This window comes from Penaeus monodon, chromosome 26 (assembly GCF_015228065.2).
Source record: "Penaeus monodon isolate SGIC_2016 chromosome 26, NSTDA_Pmon_1, whole genome shotgun sequence".
Taxonomy (NCBI): Eukaryota; Metazoa; Arthropoda; class Malacostraca; order Decapoda; family Penaeidae; genus Penaeus; species Penaeus monodon.
Genome location: NC_051411.1, coordinates 39,736,851 through 39,746,850, shown reverse-complemented (window position 1 = coordinate 39,746,850; position 10,000 = coordinate 39,736,851).

Genomic DNA, 10,000 nt, shown 5'->3' with positions numbered 1-10,000 from the left:
AATGATGTGTATTCTCGATGGAATGGAATAACCTCTTAATTACATGCAACAGACACAGAGCACATTAAAAGACATAAATGATAATTGCAACATAGCGGTCAAGTCCTCTTATTCTCAGGATGTGGTGAGAACATACATACATACATACGTACAGGCATAGACAGATACACATACACGCACATAGACACACACATTCCCTGACATTCACAAGGTACATTAGCATAAACAATACCCCCTTCCAGAACACACGCACACACACACACACACATATTCTATCACTCTCACACACACACACACACACACACACACACACACACACACACACACACACACACACACACACACACACACACACATACGCACACGCACACACTCACACCGAACAATGCAGTCACCCGTCATAAACCTCGGACTATTTGGGGAAAAAATGACGATTTTTGTTCCAGAACATTTACACGGGGTTATGTTGTCGGGAACATCATAAATTCGGGTCATTAAGAAGTTTTACAGACTATAACGGCAATAGTTCTGCGGCGCTGGGTTAAAGAGGTTGCAACTCGCAATGATTTGGCCATTTTTTCTCTTATGAGTTGGCAACACTTGTGGTTGACAACTTCGGGGGACGGGGGGAGGGGGTATGGGGCATATATGCACATATGTATGTATATTTATGTATACATATTAATACGCACACGCCTACCCAGCCACTGGGTGGGCAAGCCAGCCCAAGTCAGTGCCGGTCCCAAGTCCAGGTGAATAGAGAGGGTTGGCGTCAGGAAGGGCATCCGGCCATAAAAGATATCTGCCAGAACCTGATCATGGCGACCCCGCATAAGAATGAGAAAGGAAAAAAACAACATATATACGTACACACGCGCGCATTTGTACACACTGAGACACACGCACACACACGCCATATATGTATATATTTCTTTTTTTCTTTTTTGGAGAGGGAGTCAGTTTCACGTTTCACATCAAATACTCGAACATATAAGTAAATCATTAGGAACAAACTTACCTCTAAGTAAACCATCTTCCTCCGCCATCGTACACAGAAATTATCTTACACACCTTCACTCACAATGATTTAAAAAATCTGTCCACTAAATTTAAAATACTCGACTTTTTTCATTTTAAAATCGCCACGAGCTCAAACAACCCAACAACCATTGACTCGTTAAAGGTCAAATTTTGTGACTGTAACAAGCAGTTACCTCATTATAGGTTGTTTGCTTGTTACGTGCATTTCCATTATGTTTATTTATTTATTTTTCTGTTGATGTTATGAAACTCTTTTCATATTGTTATTTTCTGATTTATTTTTTTAATATTTTTTTTTGTTAATGGAGATCAAGATTGTGCTCTCGATCCGTTTGAAATTAAGGTGTTCACTATAGCCTTGATATACATACATACATCTATATCTATATCTATCTATCTATCTATCTATCTATCTATCTATATCTACATATATATAGAGATAGAGAGGGAAAACACATTGAAAATCAACAAAAGGAGAATGACAAAAAAAAGTAAATCACAAAAAAAAAACTTCCAGAAATAAAGGTAAAAAAACAACAACTGAAAAGCGAACTACAAACCACGAAACAAGAAAATACTAAATGAAAAAAAAGTAACAATGAAAAAAAAAAAAAAAAATCACAGAATTTGTCATATTTATAAAAACTTATTGAACTGTTTCGTGACAAACCACAATATCACTTTCAATTAATCAAGACAGCCAATCATCTTCCTGAGCGTAATTAGATTTTGACACTTGGCTGTAAGACAACAATTTTGCACTCGTTTGAATACCAACATTGTTACCTTTGTGTGAGGAAATTTGTAGTGAAAGTGATATGATGTCAAATCAGTTTGAGTCATGCGTGATTTATTGATATGAATATGCCTGATTTTGTGATGGAAATGATGATGATAGTGGTGTGAGAGAGAGAAGAGAGAGAGAGAGAGAGAGAGAGAAAAGAGAGAGAGAGAGAGATATATATATATAGAGAGAGAGAAGAGAGAGAGAGAGAGAGAGAGAGAGAGAGAATGAAAGAGAGAAAAAAATGAAAGAGAGAGAGAGATAGAAAGAAGAGAGAGAGAGAGAGAGAGAGAGAGAGAGAGAGAGAGAGAGAGAAGAAATTTATAGTGAGTGATGTAATGTAAAATGAGTCTGATTCATTCGTGATCTATTGAGATGAATATGCATGATTTTGTGATGGAAATGATAATGAGAGTGATAGTGATAGTGAAAGTGAAAGTGAAACTGATGGAACTGATAAAGAGTTATGATGATGATAATGATAACGATAATGATGATAATGATAAAGATGATTACAGTAATGATTTTGATGCTAACAGAGATGATAGTTATAATGATAATTATGATGTAGCTAATAGTGATGATAATGACAACGATAATAATGACACTGATAAATACAATTGTAATGATAATAATGACAACATAAATCATGATAATGATATTAAGAATTTTGATGATAATAATAATCATGACAAAAGTAACAGCAACGATGACATTAGAAATAACAATAATTATAATTTTAATTATTATAATTATGGTAGTAATAACTATGATAATAATAACGACAATAAAAAACAATAATAATAATGATAATAATAATAATGACAGTGATGATAACAGTGATAATAATAATAGTGATAATAATAATAATAATAATGACACTGATAATAATAATACTCCTACTGCTAATTATTACAATTATAACAATGATAACAATGATGACAATTTCATAATTACCTTAATAATGGACATGGCCATGACACCAAAGGATTCATAACAGATAACAGCCCAGCAACAGATTGCATGACTTGCCATGCAATACAAACCCTTCATCATCATAATAAATAATGAGAATGCAAATCATAAAATATTGCAATGAATAATGAAAATGTGGTCCTTCCAATACCTTCACATTAATGTTGCAGTTGCATGAAATCGCTTTGATGCTTTGCAACGCGGAAGGTGATGAGGAGATTGCAGCCAGAATCACGACATCAAGGTGAGAGTCGACGAAGTAAAAGAAAATCAATAAATTAGCATAAAACCGGCACATTCTCTCTTGCTGGTGTCTTGGCGTTGTTTTTCTTGGGGGAAATGTATTTTGACATGCAACGATGATAAAAAAACAACATGCCTGCATAAATACACATGTATAACAACATGATGATAACACATTCACATCGACACATGTGCACGCACACCAATACACGACTACAGCCGAACAATACAAGTCACAAACAACACAGATACATACATAAACATTACTTGCAAAAACCGCAACATCACGTAATACTGAACGTTCTGCGCACATCGAATACAGTATATGCCTAAAATTACTGAGCTTATCGATAAACGCAACATCACTTTATGTAACAGAACGTGGTGAGAGATAGAAAGGCTGCTAATACGAAGATCAATCTGAGACTATAACGGCGCACAGCGAGAGAAAAGAGGGAGGAGGGAGGGGGAGAGGAGGAAGGAGGGAGGAGAGAGAGAGGAGAGAGGGAGAGAGAGAGAGAGAGAGAGAGAAGGAGAAGAGAGAGGAGAGGAGAGAGAGAGAGAGAGAGAGAGGAGGAGAGGGAAAGAGGAGAGGGAGGAGGAGGGAGGAAGGAGAGAGAAGAGAGAGAGAGAGAGAGAAAGAAGAGAGAGAGAGAGAGGAGAGAGAGAGAGAGAGAGAGAGAGAGAGAGAGAGAGAGAGAGAGAAAGAGAGAGAGAGAGAGGAGAGAGAGAGGAGAGAGAGAGAGAGAGAGAGAGAGAGAAAGAGAGAGAGAGAGAGAGAGAGAGAGAGAGAGACAGACAGACAGACAGACTTCACAGCTGACTCATGGCACACACCACCTCTGATCTCTCTCTCTCTCTTCTCTCTCTCTCTCTCTCTCTCTCTCTCTCTCTCTCTCTCTCTCTCTTCCTTTTTTTTACTTTCCTATTAGTCTCATCTTAGACGGGCGATTATTAGGATAATATCATATTAAGAACACGGTAAAGAATATTTAAGTTTGTTGCAAAAGCGATTGCTGTCGATTTGTTGTTACAGTATATGACCCGGTTTTACGCTCGAAAATGATGATAATGATGATGATGAATATGACGGCGATGATGATGGTGATGATGATGATAATGATAAGGCGATGATGATGATAATAATGATGATGATGGTGATGATGATGATAATGGCGATGATGATGATGATGATGGTGATGATGATGATAATGATGATAAGGATGATGATGATAATGATGATGATGATGATGATGGTGATGATGATGATGATGATAATAATGGTGATGATGATGATGATGGTGATGATGGTGATGATGATTGATGACGATGATAATGATGGTGATATCTTATTTCGTGTAAAGATTATTAGAATTATTAAGTAGACCGTGACACATGAAAATCCTCATAATTTTTCTCATTAATCGCCTCATGAGCAAGTTGAATGATAATTAACTGGGAGAATGATTAGCTCTTTAGAAGGTCGTTGTTCTGTTTTGTTTATATTATAAATCGTGTTTTTTTCTATTGGTGTAATTTGTTTGTTTGTGTGTTTCTCTGTCTATGTCTGTGTCTCTTTCTGTGTCTTTTTTTCTGTCTGTTTCTCTTTCTCTCTCTTCAGTTCTCCTTCCCCTTTTCCTGTCCCAGTTTCTTCGTCTGTTATTGTCTCTGTTTCTCTCTCTCTCTCTCTCTCTCTCCCTCTCTCCCTATCTCCTTCTCTCTCTCTCTCTCTCTCTCTCTCTCTCTTTTCCTTATCTCTCTTTTCTTCCCTCCACCCCCATCTCTCTCTCCCAATTTCTCTATCTGATTTATAATTCTCATTCTTTCTTTCCCTCTCCCTCATTCTCCTATATACTCTCTCCCTTGCTTTCCTCTCTCCTTCCCTCTCTCCATCCCTTTCTCTTCTCCTCTCCTTTCTCCCTCCATTCATTAACCTGTATTCTCTCTACCTACCACATTTTTTTTATCACCTTTGCTAAATGAGCGTTAACCAGTAACAGTAATTTTGCAAGACAAGTCTGTTCCTGAAAATATTGAATAGATAATTCCCCCCCCCCCCCCACTCTCGCCCCTTAATGAATACCATATTATCAAAATTAGAGTACACTGCGTCATGCTCATATCAATATTAATTTTTTCATTATCAACGACGGGATTATAAATATGCCACGTCATCTTATGTCTGAAACTCAAAATTTTCTGTTTGATTTATTCATATATTTACTTACTAACTATTATTACTATTGTTATCATTATTATCATAATACTTATTTTTATTATTGTTATCATAATTATTATGATTATTGCTATCATTATCATTATCATTATTATTATTATTATTATTATTATTATTATTTTTATTGTTATTATTATTATTATTTTCTATAATTATTATAATCATTATTATTATTATCATCATCATCATTATTAGCATTACTAGCATTATTGTTATTATAATTTTTGCAAAGTTCAACGAATCAAAATACTTTTTACCAACTATCTATATCCTTTATAATGTATTTTAAAAGCTAATTTTGTACAAACGCAAAGCTGCCAAAAGAAATTATGATATTACAGATTAACAGATACTGTAGAAATTTCACATTTTACCCATAACAAACGAGCTAGTCATACGGCACATAGGTCATGTTGTAACTATGTTGTTATGTGTCATATATTTTCGCTCTGGTATGAAGTGGATGATGAAATATGTTTGTGTTTTCATAATAATAGTTTAGTAATAGAGAGGGTGATGGTAATGGTGATAACACTAACATCACATATGGTGTTATTGATGTGATGGTGATGATGGTGATGATGATGATTATGATGGTTGTTGTTATTATTATTATCAACATTACCATTATTATCATTATTTTTATCATCATCATCATCATTATTCTCGTTCTTATCATTAGCCATGATCATCATTATTATGATTTTTATTTTCATCATTATGATTATAATTTTTATAATTATTATTAACATTATTGATCATCACTATCACAATTTTTAGCATTTACATTACTTTTATAGATGTCATTACTGCCATTACACTTTTACGCCTAGCAGTTCATACTGTAAATAGTGTTGCATTAATAATTACTATATAATCATATATATTGCAATATCTGCCTCGTCCCATGTCGCTCGTGTGGACACTCAAATGAATGGTTTACAAACTTATAGAAACTCATTTAAAAAGCTATTGATTCGTGAAAAAATAATGAATAACGAGTATTATTTGGCAGCACGACACATTCCTCTATTTTTTTTAGAGGGGGAGGGGGAGGGGGAAGTATTAGATCTATCATAAAAATGTAGCTGTTAATTACGTGTGTTGTGTGCCTCTACAACAGGTCGTGGAGGTGACTAACGGAGCGGAACGTTCAGCTCGCTCTCGCACGTGTTGTCATGGAAACCTGTAAACAAATGAGCATTCGTTCCTTTTAGAGCCGGTTAACAATGTAAACATGTTGTTTTCAGCGACCCTCGTACAGTGGCTATTATGAGGGTTGTTTATAGTGTGTAAGTATGGGTCTCTTAACCTCGATAGAACAAGAGAACGCTATCTTAAAATTTGGTCTGGAAAATACGTACGTCACAGACTTCGATGATATAAGTAACTGTGATAAATATTAATATATTGTCATTAGCTTTGATATATTTCTTTATTATAAATGATGATGATATTGACGATAATAAGGAAGATAATAAGAATAAGGATCATAATAATGATAATGATGACAATAACAATGATAGGATGGGGTGCAGCAATAATGATAACAAAATCAAACAACAGCATTGATAGAACACAATGATGATAATTATAACAACAGTACTAACAGTAACAACAATAACAACAATAACATCAACAATAATAACAACCCATTTAAACACAAAGATCACACACACACACACGAACACACACACACACACACACACACACACACACACACACACACACATACACACATACACACATACACACATACGAACACACACACACACACACACACACACACACACACACACACACACACACACACACACACACACACACACACACACACACACACACACTGAGAGAGAGCGAGAGAGAGAGAGAGAGAGAAAGCGAGAGAGAGCGAGAGAGAGAGAGAGAGAAAGCGAGAGAGAGAGAGAGAGAGAGCGAGAGAGAGAGAGAGAGAGAGAGAGAGAGAGCGAGAGCGAGAGCGAGAGCGAGAGAGAGAGAGATAGAGCGAGAGAGAGCGAGAGCGAGAGCGAGAGAGAGAGAGAGATACCAACAAACAGCCTAAAACACAAACCATGCGTTCAGCGAAAGATCATTCAATCCTCTCGCCACTCATAGCTCTCGAGACAAAAGCTCTTGTATTCCTTTCCTGTATTTATTCTTTTTTTTTTTCTTTAAGAGGGAATCTATGAGTGGTTCTTCCGTCTATACTTGTCCGTTGTTTTGGTGGCTCGAGGTGCCTCCTGTCTATTGATTAATGGCCTCTCTTGGCCCTCAAACTGTGGAATGAGGGGGGGGGGGGGCGGAGGGAGGAATGGTGATTGATTAAGAGGTGTTTTTCTGTCATTTTTTTTGTTTTCGTTTTTGTTTTTATGTTTCTTTTATTATTGGGTTTTCGTTTTTTTTCGTTTCGGTGTTTTTTTGTTTGTTTGTTTGGTTGGTCTCTCGTTTTCTTTCTTTCGCTCTGTGTTCTATTTTTTTTTTATTCGTATTTTTTCGGCGTATATAATCTTTTATATTTATGATCCTTTTTTTTCGTTTTAGTAATAGTTATGTCAGTCCCTCCCCCTTTATAATACTATTTATACAGAAGTATTCTCGATTTCGTCAATATTATCTGTAAACCATACAAAACACCCGTACTGTCACGACTGGATATGCAAAACACGAAAGCACGTTGATTGTATAACACGGAAAGGGGTTTTGTCATAGATTTTACGATATAGTGATATGGGAGTCCATTCCATGACACGGATATAGGTATTGTATTTATTTTTCGTTTTACAGTGAAGATATATTGATGCAGATCCCTTTTATAATAGGCTTTTGTGATAGGAAAACGTGTCCGTTTTATAACACGGAAATACGTTAATGGAAATACAGGCTATGGACCAATGTGGATTTTTCTTGTTTGTGTTTACGAAAGAAAGATTATTATCATTATTGTTATTAATATTATTATTATTATTATTATCATTTTCTTTTCTTTTCTTTAGATCTGCTAATTAAAATCAAACACCGAGTCACTACCAGCGACCTAGGGTGATTGAAGTTTGAGGCAAATGGAACACTAACAGAAATATGCTCACAACTTCTGCAGCAGCTCCTTGAGTGTATAGCAAAAGCAGCACACCACCTCATTATACTCTTCCCTTGTCCATTTAAGTCTTGTTTTCTTTTGATTGTTAGTACAAGATGGCCGAACCGCAGGGCCAGGGGTGGGAACTATCCCGTCCTAGTAACCTGGCGGAGAAAATAAAATATAAGAAAATAATATAAAAAAGAATAAGAAAATAAAATATAAGGAAACGAAAAACGAAAAAAAGAAAGAAAATAAACCCCACCATTTATCACCAACACATCATTCTTACCTCAACTCCAAATCCTTCTTTCATGCTTTCTTCCTCTTCTCTTCCTTTTTATCCTTTTTTATCCTTTTTTTTCCTACGACGATCCAAAGGTCCCCCCTGCGGCGTCTTAGGCTTAAGGGCAAATCCTAGACGCTCAGGGCAGGATACTTGTCGCGAGGGGAAAGATACTTGTCGCGAGGGGAAACTTAGCTAAGTTGACCTGCGCCGCGTGGCTTCCCTTCGGCGATTTTTTTTTCTTATCTTTTTCATTTTTTCTTATTTTCTTTTTCATTTGTTTCTTTCTTATTATTATTATTATTATCCTTATTGTTATTATTATTATTATTATTATTATTATTATTATTATCATTATTATTATTATTATTATTATTATTATTGTTATTATCATCGTTATAACTATTATCATTATTATCATTATTATTATTATTATTATTATTATTATTATTATTATTATTATTAATATTATTGTCATCATTATTATTATTATTATTATTATTATTATTATTATCGTCATTATGCCTTTTTTCCTCCTCTTTTACTTTTTCGTTTTCCTTCTTTCATCATACGTTTCCTTTTTTTTCTTTTATCAGATGTTTCCTATTCCTTCTTTTATCAAACGTTTCCTTTTTTCTTTTCCATTACGTCTCCCTCCTCGTCTTTTATCAAACGTTTCCGTTATTCTTCTTTCATCATACATTTCCCTTTCCTTATTTCATTATACATTTCCTTTCACTTCTTTTATCAACCATTTCCTTTACACTCTCACATCCATCACCCCCTCCCCCTTCCCAGTCCCCCCTCCCCTCCCTCCCTCCTCTCCCCCTCCCTTTCCCCCTCCCTCTCTTCTCCCCCCTTTAACGGCCCCTTCCCCTCCCTTCCTTCCCCCTACCCCTCTCTTCCCGTCCGTCCCTCCCTCCCCCTCTCTTCCTTCCCTCCCTCCCCCTTCCCCTCCCCCCTTCCCATCTCCCTCCCTTCCCTCCCCCCCTCCCTCCTATCCCCCCTCCCCCCCCCTTTATCACCCCCCTTATCTTATCGGTACAAGGCGCAACTCCTTATCGCTCGCCAACTTCCCAACTTCCCAACATCTCCACCATTTTCTTAAGTCTCGTATTGTGTTCACGAACTTCCCTCGCCTCTTTCTTGGGAGAAGTTCAAGTTTTTTTTTTTTTTTTTTGTTGAGAAGTTTTCGGGTCGCGTTTTGCTATAATGTTTTTTTTTTTTTTTTTTTTTTTTTTTTGGGGGGGGGGTAGAGGTATGTTGGTTCGTTATTGGGTTGATTGTATTTTTATTTTCTCTATCTTTCTTCCTCTCTCTCCTTCTATTTCTTTCTGTCTGTCTGTCTGTCTGTCTCTC